This window comes from Benincasa hispida, chromosome 12, assembly GCF_027475165.1.
Source record: "Benincasa hispida cultivar pf3 chromosome 12, pf3_genome.v1.1, whole genome shotgun sequence".
NCBI classification, from domain to species: Eukaryota; Viridiplantae; Streptophyta; class Magnoliopsida; order Cucurbitales; family Cucurbitaceae; genus Benincasa; species Benincasa hispida.
The window spans coordinates 71,779,886-71,797,053 of record NC_143489.1 but is presented as its reverse complement, the minus strand read 5'-3'; positions in this window follow the sequence as shown (position 1 = coordinate 71,797,053).

Here is a 17,168-nt window from a genome sequence, read left to right as displayed (position 1 = left end):
CATTGTCTATACGATAGGCTGCCATCTTCTACATGATTGAGCACATCGTTTATATGATAGACAGCTCTTATCTCCCACTTGCTCAATCGTCTACACAATTGTTGTCCTCCAGTCTCTTCCTCTAGCCAAGATCATAGAGAGCTCACAACTCTTAGATTCTCACACCGAGAATACCAAAGTAACCATTATGGTGGTGTCCTCACTCAACTCGATTGATTTCGAGGTTCTAGAGGTCATTCATTGGGTTCGTGATCGTTGTGTTCGTTGTGTTCATGCTGTGCACTGGTCGTGTTGTTTGAGGGTTGTGTATTGCTGTCTTAGATGCTTGGAGATTGATCGAGGGAGTCGTGAAGAATGTTTCTTCAAAGGTATGCATATTCTATCCCTTGACACTCTCTTAAAGCATGCTGTAATTTCTAGTTGTGCATGACTAGTTAGTTTCCATTTCTTGTACTGTAATTGTTTATGTTCAATTTCAAATTGAATTTGGAACGATCCTTTCACTGCTCATGGAAATTCTCATATCTGATTTTCTTCACAAATATATCAGCTCAGGAAAGGTCACTTTTGAAGGCGGTGCTTGTGGTTAGATCATTAGGAAAGAGAAACTTAATTACCTAGTTATTCCACCATTGAATGATGTAATGTTGGTTAAGAGGCTTATTACAATCTTGTTAGCATCAATCAGTTATGTGATAAAGGTCTGAACATGAATTTTAACAAAGACAAATGCGTTTTCACAGACGATGTCAAAGCTCTTGTCATGACAGGTACATGTTCCTTTAATAATTGTTATCTTTGGAGTTCTTGTGTAATGGGTATATGAATGCCTTAGCTTATTGAATTTATTTACCATCTCCATTGTTTTAGATATATTATGTACATCTCACTAACTAGAGTTTTAGTTCAAGTGGGAGTTTGTTGGGTTTTATGCTCTAAAACTCGTAGATAGTAAATGTAAATAATTGACCGTCATCAATAAAGAGTGATCAATGTTATTTCAATAAATGTTACTCATTGTGTTGTATTCTATTTTGTCTTTATAACTCTAAATCTAATAAACTAACATCCAAGGTTATCTTATGAGTCTTATATGGAGACATATAGAGATTAATATTCAAGATACAGCCTAAAGGGTCTACAATATAGGAATAAGGTTGGGTACCTTATCCTAGTAATACTATGGATACAACCCACTTTGTTTCTGATACAAACGCAATGATCCAATATGTTTGTATAAGTGACATGCGAGTGGGGGTATCCTATGCAATGAGTTTGCATAAGATCGAACCGTGAAATAGTAACCACTAGATGTAACATCATTGACTAGTTAGGTTTCTATTTTAACAGGATGACCTAGACAACTTAGTCTTAATCTTAAGTGTATTATGAAATCCTGTTCACAAGGGATTGTCCTTTGATTTGTATGGGTGAGAGTGGCCAGTTTTCTGACTCATTAAGCTTACCATTTTAGGGACAAGACCGAGTGGGGAGCTGGGAACATAATAATACAAGATGGAATTCACTCCTTCTTGACTTTAGGATAAGGAGATGGGTGTTCCCTTAAGTAGTGTCTCCGGGACTTGAAGAAAGAACCCTACCCTCTCGCTGGCCCAAGAGGGTTTTTGTTTAATGGTTGGACCATAAACAGGTTCATTAGAGGAGTACTAGTACTTAAGAATACAGAGGTAACCCAAGGGTAAAAAAGTAATTTGACCCAGTTGGTGTTACAAACACTCGTGAAGGGCGAACTTGTTGTTCTTGGTCTATACCCGTGGACACAAAAGTATATTGACAGTGAGAAAAGTACAACTGTGGATCTTTAGTGGAGTGTACCCACAGTTAATGAATATTGATTAATTTGGTTAATGAGTTTAGCTAATTAATCTTATATTGTTGGAGCTTTTGATCAGTAGGTCCACCAAGTCCTCTTGTTAGCTCACTAAATGATATTTATGAGGAATGATTTGAATTGTTCGAATCAATTGAGAAAATTGTATATTAATGTGATTAATATATAATTAACTATAGACGTGATCTATAAATCAAATTATGTTAGAGAGAAATATTTAATGAGATTCAAACATTTAATTCATGTAAATTAGATTCATGAAGATTTAATTAATTATAATATTAGAGAGATGGAAGCATATAAACGTGTGATAATGGTTATTTAATTAATATGCCAATTAATTAGATAAGAAGTTATTTAATTAATTGGCATCAAGGGTGAAAAAGGAAACACTTGGAGAAGAGATAAACCCTTCTCCATTTAAATTCATCCTATTAGCCCATTTAGAGCAAGCATTGATTTGGGCAAAAAGATACCCTAGCCTCCAAATTAATTCCTCTCCACACTTTATCTATAATCTCTCTACCTCTTCCTCTTCCAAGTGTTGGAGACCACTCATCCAACTCTTGGAATCCTAGAAAATAACAAAGTTATTCTTATGGTGGTGTTGGTGATTGTCAAGAAGACGTTTGTGTGAAGAACAAGAGTAATTTCGAGAAGTTTGGAAATCTACGAAGGTAAGAATCGTTCATCCCTTTGTTTATCCTTTATAATGCATACTTAGTATGATGTTTATCCTATTCCATTCTATTTTAGTATGCTTTCTATCTTTTGTTTCTTTTTAAATGGAAAAATCAAATGCAAGGGGATCTCACACTTATGCTCGGGATTCGATCCCTATTATTGGCATCAAAGCAAGCATTTTGTTTTTCACATATTGGAAACAAAAATCAGTGTAGAAAGGTGGGTTTTAATCTGCATATTGGAAGTGAGATTTGCAATATTAGATGTTTGCATTTTTTGGCACTTAGCTTTATGTTTTAATCCAATTAAAATGTAAGGACCCATTGTTTTTTAGGCATTTAAGTTTTGTTATCGAGTCTGTAAGTCCATGTCGATCAAGAAGCAAGAGTTGCTGAAGAGATCGATGAAAAACGGAGGTTTTCAGTCCAAGTTTGAAGCAAAACACAGTAAAAGGGAGGTATCTGGACTGTAGTGTCGCAATGCTGCTATCAAAGTGTTGCGACGTTGGGAGGCTAGGCGAGATGAACAACATCCATAGTGTTGTAATGCTTCCAAGTTCACAGATGTACGCGAGGAGTCTGACAGTCGTGAGTTCGGGCCTCCTCTCTAGTGTTTGAGCTAGTGTGAAAAAATATGGAAATTAAGTTTGAGAAATTTGGAAAAATATTGGCTAAGTATGGAAAATTTATATGAAATGCGTGTTGTGCATAAAACACTGGAAGGAAAGTTACTAGTGACACAATCGTGTAGAAATTGCACGGAGACAAACAATGTTCGCAGTAGCTAAGAGCGAGATCAGTGAGATCGTTGAGAGCGAGATCATTGAGATCGAGACTAGTGAGATCATTGAGAGTAAGATTTTGAGCAAGAAAGATTGGAGAGAACAGTTAGAGAGAAAAATTGGAGAGAAAAGTTGGAGAGAAAGATGAAGAGAGTGAGATTGGAGAGAAAATTTAGAGAGAAAGATAGTTGGAGAGAGCGAGATTGGAGAGAAAGTTTGGAGAGAAAGTTGAAGGGAAAGCTGGAGAGAGCGAGCGTAGAGAGAGCAAGATTTTGAGCCAGAAAGTTGGAGAGAGCGAGAGTTTAAGCAAGAAAGTTGGAGAGAGCGAGATGTTGAGCGAGAAAGTGGGAGAGAGCGAGAGTGGATAGAGCGAGATCAGCGAGAAAGTGGGAGAGAGTGTGAGTGGAGAGAGCGAGAGCAGCCTGTGCGCGTCAGCAACGCCTTGTCTGGTGCTACATTCGAATGTCACGCCCACACCTCGCCTATGCATTGAACAATCGAGCAAGCTTCTGGGCGATGTATTTGAACGCGTTGGGGTGGCTTATGCATTTATATCCCCTAATTTGAATACAAAAAAAGCTTGAAGACGTAAGGGCAAACGTCAATTAAAATCTAGGTGTCCGATTAAGAGAAATTCTTAAACCCTAAGAAATTGTGTTGGATGCGTTTGGGAAGAATACATTGAACCAAGGTGAAGTCAGCTTACGTTGATAAAGGGAGGATTAAACATTTGGCCATGCAGCCAAGTAGGTGCTGTCAATCCCATGAGCAATTTGAATGCCTATAAATAGGGAGTTGGGATTTCATTTTCAAATCACACAAAAACCATAAATTTCGTAGAGAAAGTCGAGGGCAGTGAGGGTTCAGAGGAATGTGTCAAATTTGGATGAGGAGATCTTCCAATCTACTCATGCGTTTGGAGTGATTCGAAAGCCATCTGAAATCTCTAGAAGTCTAGGTTTCATAGTAGGGCTGCCAAAGGAAAAGGCTCAAAGGAACTGGGCTGGAGGTTGAGAAGAAGGCAGAAGGATCAGACTGTCAGATCAGTCTGAGCCAATCTTGAAGATTTTGAGATTCCGGCAAAACCACGAGGAATTCTAAGCTAAACGTTTAGGGTAAGATTCCTAAGACATTTTAGAATAAGTTTGTAGAAGAAAGTATTTCCAAATAAGGTTCGGAACTATGAGTAATCTAAGTTGTAGTTTGAATCTGGATTTTAGGGGTGAAAAAGGGACCCGAGGAGCTACTAGAGTGAAAAGTTCCTAAGAATTCGAGGTGAGTGGCTAAAATGTTTTTAACTAAAATATTTTTAAACTATTTTGATTACAAAAAATTTACAAAAATCATGTTTGCGAAAATAATTCTCATGCCTACTAGTTTTATAAAGTGGTTTCCAAGCAAGATCTGAATTGTGTTGTGAACGCATGCCTATTGTTGAAAAACTATTTACATATGTTGATTTTATCCAACATGCGTTACCATCTTTAAAGCCATGACTTATATGTGTTATACTGTACATGCTTTAAAGAGAAAAGTTGTTTATAAATAATTTTAGTAAAATGCGATGCCGAAGTACAAGGAGAAGGCATCCACCCAACTAGATACTGAAGTATAAGGAAAAGGTATCTATTGGTACTGAAGTACGTTTGAGAAGGTACCAAGCTAACGAGATACTGAAGTATGTTGGAGAAGGTATCCTAGTAGGTCGATACTGAAGTACAAGGAGAAGGTATCTGAACAGTAGTACCTAATGTGGCCACAGGTGAACTAAGTCGGAGATTGAATAAAAGGGTTCTCTCTGGACTAGCAGTTGGTGTTGGGATTATTTTACCAGTTATAAAGTACTTTGATTTGAGAAATGCTTTTATTGTTTTATGTTTAAAACAGCTTTACATGTTTTACGCTTGGAAACCATTTATGCTGCAGTACAAGTACTGTAAAAGTTTATGTTTCAGTTAAAAACTCATTACTGAAATCATGCATGAGAATTTACTATGTTTTCTCAGTCACTCACTGGGCGCCTCTGAAGACAGCTCAGTATCTGCTTTGCCACTAAAGGACGAAAAGACTTGTAACCGTTTGCTAGGTGGTTACTGTTAATATTATACACATATTACTATTGTTCATATAGGGACTAGGGTTTGTGGGTTTTGGGACTTGTAAATCTAATGTTGTAAATACTCTAAACATATTAAGTTTCTAAGTTAATAAATTGTGGGCCTACAACCGTCCCGTTGCATATAATTTGTATTTGGTATTAGAGTTATTCTGGAAGAGTTTTTAGGCAGTAAGTGTCAGCCTAAGGGTTGATAACTGCTGCAGTTACGCCTTTCTCTAGGCTAAGAGGGTGAGTGTTACTATACAAACAATATCATGGCAATCATCATATCACCAAAAGCATATATTTTGCATTTACTTATGCATATAATCCTATATCATAGTATAAAGCTAAGTAAATACTCATAATATGCATTTATATACTAAAGTTATATAACATTCAGCATACGTACAAAAGTTATACAATACTCATAATATATCAAAGTTATATGACAATCACAATACATATCCAAGCTATAAGAACACTCCTACTATGCATTTATTTATCAAAGCAACCTAACACTCACGATATATCGAAACTATAACGCTATAACACTCACACTATGTGTTAATTATCAAAGCTATAACACTCACGATATATCGAAACTATAACGATATAACACTCATACTATGTGTTAATTATCAAAGCTATAACACTCACCTTAATTGCTTAGGAGCCTTTCTAGTAGTTCCCTTTTCTACCTCAGGCTCCCTTTTTACTCCTAGAATTCAGATTCAACTTACAACTTAGATTACTCATAGTTCTAAACCTTATTTTGAGATACTTCCTTCTACAAAACTATTCAAAATTTCTCAAGAAGCTTACCATAAAATCTTAGCTCATAACTCTTCATAGTTTAGCCGGAATCATTCAAAAATCAAGACTGGCCCAGTTTACCCGATAGCTCGACCACTCTTTTTTTTCTCATTCTCCAGCCAAATTCCATAGAGCTTCTTCTCCGGAAGCCTCACCATGAACACTAGACTCTCTTATCTTTCAGATGGCTTTAGAATTACATTAAACGCTCGAGTACATTGGGAGATCTCTTCATTTCAAGTTGATGCATTCTCCTCCACCCTCACTATCCAATGCACTCTACTCTCCCCCTCTTTTTACGAATTTTATGATTTGTGATTTGAAAATGAAATCCCAAAGGCTCTATTTATAGGCGTCCAAACCTCCTATGGTGTTGAATCCACCTACTTGGCTGCATGGCAAAATGTTTAATCCTCCCTTTATCAACGTAAGCTAACTTCACCTTGGTTCAATGTGTTCTTCCCAAACGCATCTAATACAATTTCTTAGGGTTTAAGAATTTCTCTTAATCGGACACCTAAATTTTAATTGACGTTTTTCCTTTCGTCTTCAAGCTTTTTTTGTATTCAATTTAGGGTTTTCAATGCATAATCTATAAGATCGTTGCCAAATTCAACGCATAAATGCCCAGCCGTTCGATGCACAGGCGGTTTCCTTCGATCGCGTGGGCGTGACATTCGAATGAGGCGTTCAGGCTACTCTCGCTCTCTCCGCTCTCGCTCTCTCCCACTTTCTCGCTGGTCTCACTCTTTCCACTCTCGCTCTCTCCCACTTTCTCGCTTATAATCTCGCTCTCTCCAACTTTAGATCAACAATTAATAAGAGTGAATGTAAACTATAATGGTTAGGTATTATAGTTACGATAACCATATTTTATCCTGGAGTACGAGTAGAGAGGACCCTAAAAGGATAAAAAGAAGAGAAAATCTTGAAGACTTAAATCCTGAATAATGAAGAAAGGATTGAAGAACTGAGGAAAATATAGAAAATTATTTGGGAAAATTCGTGTGGAAGTTGCACGGAGATAAACCATATTCAACGTAGCTAATGAGATTGGAAAGAATGAGAGTGGAGAGAGTGACACCTACGAGAGTGGAGACAATAAGAGAATGGGAGAAAGCGAGATTGATTTGAGCGAGAGAATGGGAGAGAGAGCGAGATTGGAGAAGAGCAAGATTGGAGAATTGAGTGAGATTGGAGAAAGCGAGATTGATTTGAGCGAGATTGGAGAATAGAGTGGAGACAACGCTACCTGAAGACCTATCGAGGAAGGTAAGTATGAAATTAAGTTATTCTTATTTAGTTATTGAGATAGAAATGTTTATGTTATAAATAATTTGGTTCAACATCTAGTTAGAGATAGCTAGGTGAGGTATTGTTGGACAAACTAAGAAAGTTGATATTAGAGTAGCGCAGTGGAAGCGTGGTAATAAACGAGGGTATAGGTGGTTACAACAGTGGTTAATATGAAACTTAAACCGGAGTTAGTTCGAGTAAATATCCAAGAAGAATTACTTAAGGGAGAAGTAATTGTGAAACCCGGATCTCTATTTTCTTACTTAAGTAAGTGATTAAGGGGTTGATTAGGAGAAAGTTAAATCCTATGTTATGTAAATAATCTAATAATTTTACAATTGTCATAATAACTGTAATAATTGTTACCTTCTGTGGATCAACAATTAGTAAGAGTGAATGTAAACTATAATTGTTAGGTATTATAGTTACGATAACCATATTTGATCCTGGAGTACGAGTAGAGAGGACCTTAAAGAGATAAAAAGAAGAGAAAACCTTGAAGACTTAAATCCTGAATAGTGAGGAAAAGATTGAAGAACTGAGGAAAATATAGAAAATTATTTGGGAAAATTCATGTGGAAGTTGCACGGAGATAAACCATATTCATAGTAGCTAACGAGATTGGAAAGAATGAGAGTGGAGAGAGCGACACCAACGAGAGTGGAGGTAGCGAGAGAGCGAGATTGATTTGAGCGAGAGAATGGGAGAGAGTGAGATTGATTTGAGTGAGAGAATGGGAGAGAGAGCGAGATTGGAGAAGAGCGAGAGTTTGAGCGAGGAAGTTGGAGAGAGCAAGAGTGGAGAAAGTGAGAGTTTGAGCGAGAAAGTTGGAGAGAGTGAGAGTAGAGAGAGAGCGAGATTGTGAGCGAGAAAGTGGGAGAGAGCAAGAGCGAAGAGAGCGAGAGCAGCCTGAACGCCTCATTCGAATGTCATGCCCACGCGATTGAAGGAAACCGCCTGTGCATCGAACGACCGGGCATTTATGCATTGAATTTCGCCACGATCTTATAGATTATGCATTGAAAACCCTAAATTGAATACAAACAAAGCTTGAAGACATAAGGGAAAATGTCAATTAAAATTTAGGTGTCCGATTAAGAGAAATTCTTAACCCTTAGAAATTGTGTTGGATGCGTTTGGGAAGAACACATTGAACCAAGGTGAAGTCAGCTTACGTTGATAAAGGTAGGATTAAACATTTGGCCATGCAGCCAAGTAGGTAGTGTCAACACCATAGGAGGTTTGGACGCCTATAAATAGAGCCTTTGGGATTTCATTTTCAAATCACAAATCATAAAATTCATAAAAAGAGGGGGAGAGTAGAGTGCATTGGACAGTGAGGGTGGAGAAGAATGCATCAACTTGAGACGAGAAGATTTTCCAATCTACTCGAGCGTTTGATGTAATTTCAAAGCCATCTGAAAGATAAGAGAGTCTAGTGTTCATGGTGAGGCTGCCTGAGAAGAATCTATAAGGAGTTTGGCTCAGAATGAGAAAAGATAGAGGGGTCGAACTATCGGGTAAGCTGGGCCAGTCTTGATGTTTGGATGATTTCAGCTAAACCATGAAAAGTTATGAGCTACGATTTTATGGTAAACTTCTTGATACATTTTATAATAGTTTTGTAGAAGGAAGTATCTCAAAATAAGGTTTAGAACTATGAGTAATCTAAGCTGTAAATTGGATCTAGATTCTAGGGGTAAAAAGGGAGCCCGAGGTAGAAAAGGGAACTATTAGAAAGGCTCCTAAGAAATTAAAGTGAGTGTTATAGCTTTGATAATTAACACATAGTGTGAGTGTTATAGCGTTATAGTTTCGATATATCGTGAGTGTTATAGATTTGATAATTAACACATAGTGTGAGTGTTATAGCGTTATAGTTTCGATATATCGTGAGTGTTAGGTTGCTTTGATAAATAAATGCATAGTAGGAGTGTTATTATAGCTTGGATATGTACTGTGATTGTCATATAACTTTGATATATTATGAATATTATATAACTTTGGTACGTATGCTGAATGTTATACAACTTTAGTATATAAATGCATATTATGAGTATTTACTTAGCTTTATATTATGATATAGGATTATATGCATAAGTAAATGCAAAATATATGCTTTTGGTGATATGATGATTGCCATGATATTGTTTGTGTAGTAACTATGGGAACTGCGAGTATGCCCGGGATGTGGTTAGCATGCTTAACAAAAGGTGCTTGGCGGGAAAAATTGGTCAGCTTCGGTCGGCGGGAAATAATAGTCGGTGACGACTGGTGAAAAATATGGTCAAGTACCTAAGCATTGCTAGTGAGATTAATAAAATAGTTAATGTGCACATTGGTGGGAATTGGGGTCATAGGAAGGTTTCCATAGGTGATTGTATTGTTTGATGATAGGATATGCTTGCTATGTGTTGATGTTGGAATACAAATTAGTAGTTTCATGATTATGCCATTGATTGCACTTGAGTTCAGTGTGAGTGCCAACATGTGATTGGTTTCCTAAAATGATTTTCATCTTAAACAGAACCACTCACTGAGCTTAATAGCTCACACTCTTCAAATTGTTTTCCTAACCGCCCCCAGGTAGCGGAGCGGAGTGTTCAACAAAGAGTCCACCACCCACCACCATCAACTAAAAGCTCGGTAAACTCTCGGGGCATGGCTCAGACCATGTGTTAAAAGAATCGAAAAGAGGATTAAATTACATATATAAATAAATAGGTAGAGTATTGTATCCTTTTAATTGGTTGTATAGATTAATAGGTGGGATAAAGAGAACCTATTGATTACATGTATAGATAAATAGGTAAATGTTGTAAACCCATTTTAATCATAATAAATAGAGAAAAAAAATATTTAGTACAAATATTGTCTTCGAAGGGTTATAATCATTCTCATGCTCCCTTCCCGATCTTAGGGGTTTAAGACTTGGGAGGGGGTGTGACAACTTGGTATCAGAGGAATGTGTAATTATGAAACCTGGATCTCCATTTTCCTACTTAAGTAAGTGATTAAGGGGTTAATTAGGAGAAAGTTAAATCCTATGTTATGTAAATAATCTAATAATTTTACAATTGTCATAATAACTGTAATAATTGTCACCTTCTGTTGATCAACAATTAGTAAGAGTGAATGCAAACTATAATGGTTAGGTATTATAGTTACGATAACCATATTTGATCCTGGAGTACGAGTAGAGAGGACCCTAAAAGGATAAAAAGAAGAGAAAACCTTGAAAACTTAAATCCTGAATAGTGAGGAAAGGATTGAAGAACTGAGGAAAATATAGAAAATTATTTGGGAAAATTCGTGTGGAAGTTGCACGGAGATAAACCATATTCACAATAGCTAACGAGATTGGAAAGAATGAGAGTGGAGAGAGCAATACCAGCGAGAGTGGAGGCAACGAGAGAATGGGAAAGAGCGAGATTGATTTGAGCGAGAGAATGGGAGAGAGAGCGAGATTGGAGAAGAGCGAGAGTGGAGAAAGCGATGGAGAGAGTGAGAGTGAGCGAGATTGTGAGCGAGAAAGTGGGAGAGAGAGAGAGTGGAAAGAGTGAGACTAGCGAGAAAGTGGGAGAGAGCGAGAGCAGCCTGAACACCTCATTCGAACGTCATGCCCACGCGATTGAAGGAAACCGCCTGTGCATCGAACGACTGGGCATTTATGCGTTGAATTTGGCCACGATCTTATAGATTATGCATTGAAAACCCTAAATTGAATACAAAAATAGCTTTAAGATGTAAGGGCAAACGTCAATTAAAATTTAGGTGTCCGATTAAGAGAAATTCTTAACCCTAAGAAATTGTGTTGGATGCATTTGGGAAGAACACATTGAACCAAGGTGAAGTCAGCTTACATTGATAAAGGGAGAATTAAACATTTGGCCAGCCAAGTAGGTGGTGTCAACACCATAGGGGGTTTGGACGCCTATAAATAAAGCCTTTGGGATTTCATTTTCAAATCACAAATCATAAAATTCGTAAAAAGAGGGGGAAAGTAGAGTGCATTGGACAGTGAGGGTGGAAGAGAATGCATCAATTTGAGACAAGGAGATCTCCCAATCTATTTGAGCGTTTGATGTAATTTCAAAGCCATCTGAAATATAAGAGAGTCTAGTATTCATGGTAAGGCTGCCGGAGAAGAAGCTCTAAGGAATTTGGCTGGAGAATGAGAAAAGATAGAGGGGTCGAGCTATCGGGTAAGCTGGGTCAGTCTTGATGTTTGGATGATTCCAACTAAACTATGAATAGTTATGAGCTAAGATTCCATAGTAAGCTTCTTGAGACATTTTAGAATAGTTTTGTGGAAGGAAGTATCTCAAAATAAGGTTTAGAACTATGAGTAATCTAAGCTGTAATTTGAATCTGGATTCTAGGGGTAAAAAGGGAGCCCAAGGTAGAAAAGGGAACTATTAGAAAGGCTCCTAAGCAATTAAGGTGAGTATTACAGCTTTGATAATTAACACATAGTGTGAGTGTTATAGCATTATAGTTTCGATATATCGTGAGTGTTATAGCTTTGATAATTAACACATAGTGTGAGTGTTATAGCGTTATAGTTTCGATATATCATGAGTGTTATGTTGCTTTGATAAATAAAGAATATTGTGTGTTTATACAGTGTTGATAGTAAGTGCATATTATGAGTATTCACTTAGCTTTATACTATGATATTGGAATATATGCATCTGTAGATATAAAATACATGCTTGGCGGGAAATAATGGTCGGCTTCGGTCGGCGAAAAATAATAGTCGGTGACGACCGGCAGGAAATATGGTCAAGTACCTAAGCATGACTAGCAGGATAAATAAAATGGTCGATGTGCACATTGGCGGGAATTGGGGTCATAGGAAGGTTTCCATAGATGATTGTATTGATTGATGATATGATATGCATGCTACGTGTAGATTTTGGGATAAAGATTACTGGTTGCATGATTATATCTTTGACTGTGCATGAGTTATAATGCGAGTGTTGGCATGTGATTGATTTCCCAAAAATGATAATTTTCAAAGTGATTTCTGTCTTACAAGAACCACTCATTGGGCTTATAAGCTCACACTCTTCAAAATGTTTTCTTAACCTCCCCCCCCTCCCTCCAGGTAGCGGAAGATGAGGAGTTCCAGGGTGCTGCTAAGGTCAAGGTCTACCACATGCTCCAATTACACTTTCAGAGGGTTTTTACGGTTGTCGTTGTAAACTTTGTTGTTAAGTCCTTAAGTTGTATAAACGTTTATCACTGTCATAATAAAAGATGGGCCTACTTAACCTGTTATAGTTTATCTCCTTGACTTAATCATTTCGTTGTGTATAAGTTATAGTATGGTATTAGAGTTATTCCGCAAGAATCATTAGGCAATAAGTGTTAGCTCAAGGGTTGATAACTGCTATAGTCGCATCCCTCTCCCAGGCTAAGAAGGTGGTCTGGGGGCGGAGTGTGACAGAGTGGTATCAGAGCCAGGTTTTCCTAATATAGTTTATTATACCCAAGTGTTGACTTATCCTAACTTTTATTACTTGGCTTTTCCTACCTTAGCTAAGCCTTTTCCTGAGACCATTGTGGCTCTAAACTTATCCCCTCTATTATATTTTGCCTTATTTTCCTAGATCCCATTTATTTGTGCCTAGGCTAGACTCAATTTTTATTCTTAATTTTTCTCCAAGTTTTTCGTAAACCTTTTCGCTGATACCCAATTGGTATCAACTTAAATTTTTATACTCAATCTCCTCCCAGGTATTACGTATACCTTTGCTCTGATACCCAGTTGGTATCAACTTAATTTTTATACTCAATTAAGAGCTGACCAAGTGCTACTAAAGGAGGGTAGAATATGGGTACCTAAAAATCTACCCAGGAAGGTAAGTGTGAATTTAAGTTATTCTCATTTAGTATTTGAGATACAAATGTTTATGTGGTAGATAGTTTGGTTCAACATCTAGCTTAGAGATAGCTATGAGAGGTATCATTGGAAAACTAAGGAATTGATATTAGAGTAGCTCAGTAGAAGCGTGGTAATAGACAAGACTATGAAAGGTTACAACAGTGGTTGTTGTGAAACCTTAAACCAGAGTTAGTTCGAGTAAATTTCGTTAAGAGGGAAGTAAATGTGAAATCTGGATTTCTATTTTCCTTACTTAAGTAAGTGATAAAAGGAATTAACTAAGTGAAAGTTAAATCCTAAGTTAAGGGGAAGGAAATTTCTAAGTGTTAAATAGATTTTCCTTGAATAAATTAAGTTGAGCTATAATTGGTAAAATTGTGATGAAATTTGTATAATAAGTAGGTTGATGAGAAAGTTAGTGTGGAATGGTGAAGAAAGAATGGGGATTTGAAAAGAAAAATATGGACATTGTGTTTGGGAAATTTGGGAAAAATTGGCTATGGAAAATTTATGTGAAATGCGTGTTGTGCATAAAAGCACTGGAAGGCAAGTGACTAGTGGCACAATCGTGTAGGAATTGCACGGAGAAAAACAATGTTCGCAGTAGCTAAGAGTGAGATCAGCGAGATCATTGAGAGCGAGATCATTGAGATCGAGACCAGCGAGATCATTGAGAGCAAGATTTTGAGCAAGAAAGTGGGAGATAGCGAAATGGGAGAGAGCAAGACCAGCAAGAAAGTTAGAGAGAGCGAGATTTTGTGCTAGAAAGTTGGAGAGAGCGAGAGTGGAGAGAAAAGTTGGAGAGAAAACTGGGAGAGATCGAGATTAGAGAGAAAGTTGGAGAGAAACTGGGAGAGAGCGAGATTGGAGAGAGCAAGACCAGCGAGAGAATGGGAGAGAGCGAGATTGGAGAGAGTAGTTAGAGCGAGAAAGTGGGAGAGAGCGAGATTTTGAGCGAGAAAATGGGAGAGAGCGAGAGTGGAGAGAGCGACCAGCGAGAAAGTGGGAAAGAGCAAGAGCAGCCTGTGCGCATTAGCAACGCCTTGTCCGGTGCTGCATTCGATCGTCACGCCCACCCGATCAAAGGGCCTCGCCTATGCATCGAACGGCCGGGCAAGTATTTATGCGTTGAATTTGGCCGCATTCTTGTAGATTATACATTGGAAACCCTAAATGAATAAAAACAAAGGTTGAAGACGCAAGGGCAAACGTCAACCAAAATTAAGCGTCTTCATAAGAAAAATTCTAACGGGCTAATGAAATTTGGTGGACGCATATGAAGGAAACACTTTAGGACAAGGTGATGCAAGCTTGCGTTGATAAGGGGAGAAATGAAAATTTGGCCATGCAGCCAAGTAGGTGCTGTCAACACCACGAGAGATATGAACACCTATAAATAGAGCTTTGGGATTTCATTTTCAAATCACAAAATCATAAATTTCGTAGAAAAAGTAGAGGGCAGTGAGGGTTCAGAGGAATATGTCCAATTTGGACGAGAAGATCATCCAATATACTCGTGAGTTTGGAGTGATTTCAAAGCCATCTGAAAGCTCTAGAAGTCTAGTTTTCAGAGTAGGGCTGCCAGAGGAAAAAGCTCAAAGGAACTGGGCTGGAGGTTGAGAAGAATGCAGAAGGATCAGACTATCGGATCAGTTTGGGCCTGTCTTGAAGATTTTGAGATTCCGGCAAAACCACGAAGAATTCTGAGCTGAAAGTTTAGGGTAAGATTTCTGTGACATTTTCAAATAAGTTTGTAGAAGGAAGTATTTCAAAATCAGGTTCAGAACTATGACTAATCTAAGTTGTAATTTGAATCTAGATTCTAAGGGTGAAAAGGAGCCCGAGGAGCTACTAGAGTGAAAAGCTCCTAAGAAATCGAGGTGAGTGGCTAAAATGTTCGCTCTCTCCCACTTTCTCGCTCACAATCTTGCTCTCTCCACTCTCACTCTCTCCAGCTTCCTCACTAAATCTCTCGCTCTTCTCCAATCTCGCCCTCTCTCTCATTCTCTCGCTCAAATCAATCTTGCTTTCTCCCATTCTCTCGCTGCCTCTACTCTCGCTGGTGTCGCTCTCTCCACTCTCATTCTTTCCAATCTCGTTAGCTACGTTGAATATGGTTTATCTCCGTGCAACTTCCACACAAATTTTTCCAAATAATTTTCTATATTTTCCTCAGTTCTTCAATCCTTTCCTCACTATTCAAGATTTAAGTCTTCAAGGTTTTCTCTTCTTTTTATCCTTTTAGGGTCCTCTCTACTTGTACTCCAGGATCAAATATGGTTATCGTAACTATAATACCTAACCATTATAGTTTACATTCACTCTTACTAATTGTTGATCCACAGAAGGTGACAATTATTACAGTTATTATGACAATTGTAAAATTATTAGATTATTTACATAACATAGGATTTAACTTTCTCCCAATTAACCCCTTAATCACTTACTTAAGTAGGAAAATGGAGATCCGAGTTTCACAATTACACATTCCTCTGATACAAAGTTGTCACACCCCCTCCTAAGCCTTAAACCCCTAAGACCGGGAAGGGAGCGTAAGAATGATTATAACCCTTCTAAGACAATATTTGTACTAAATATTGTTTTCTCAATTTATTATGATTACAATGGGTTTACAACATTTACCTATTTATCTATACATGTAATCAATAGGTTCTCATTATCCCACCTATTAATCTATACAACCAATTAAAAGGTTACAATACTCCACCTATTTATCTATATATGTTATTTAATCCTCTTTTTTATTCTTTTAACACATGATCTGAGCCGTTCCCCGAGAGTTTACTGAGCTTTTAGTTGATGGTGGTGAGTGGTGGACTCTTTGTTGAACGTTCCACTCCGCTACCTGGAGGCAGTTAGGAAAACAATTTAAAGAGTGTGAGCTACTAAGCCCAGTGAGTGGTTTTTTTAAAGATGAAAATAATTTTGAAAATCATCATTTTGGGAAACCAATCACATGTTGGCACTCACATTGAACTCAAGTGCAATCAATGGCATAATCACGCAGCTACTAATTTATATTCCAATCAATGGCATAATCACGCAGTTACTAATTTGTATTCCAACATTAAAACATAACAAGCATATCCTATCATCAAACAATACAATCACCTATGGAAACCTTCCTATGACCCCAATTCATGCCAATGTGGACATTGACTATTTTATTTATCTCGCTAACAATGCTTAGGTACTTGACCATATTTCCCGTCGATCGTCACCGACTATTATTTCTCGCCAACCGAAGATGACAATTATTTCCCGCCGACCAATTTTTCCCGCCAATCACCTTTTGTTAAGCATGCTAACCACATCCTGGGCATAATCGCAGTTTTCATAGTTACCACACAAACAATATCATGGAAATCATCATATCACCAAAAGCATATATTTTGTATTTACTTATACTTATAATCCAATATCATAGTATAAAGCTAAGTAAATACTCATAATATTCATTTATATACTAAAGTTGTATAACATTCAGCATACGTACTAAAGTTATATAATACTGATAATATATCAAAGTTATATGACAAATCATAGTACGTATCCAAGCTATAATAACACTCCTACTATGCATTTATTTATCAAAGCAACCTAACACTCACGATATATCGAAACTATAACGCTATAACACTCACACTATATGTTAATTATCAAAGCTATAACACTCACGATATATCGAAACTATAATGCTATAACATTCACACTATGTATTAATTATCAA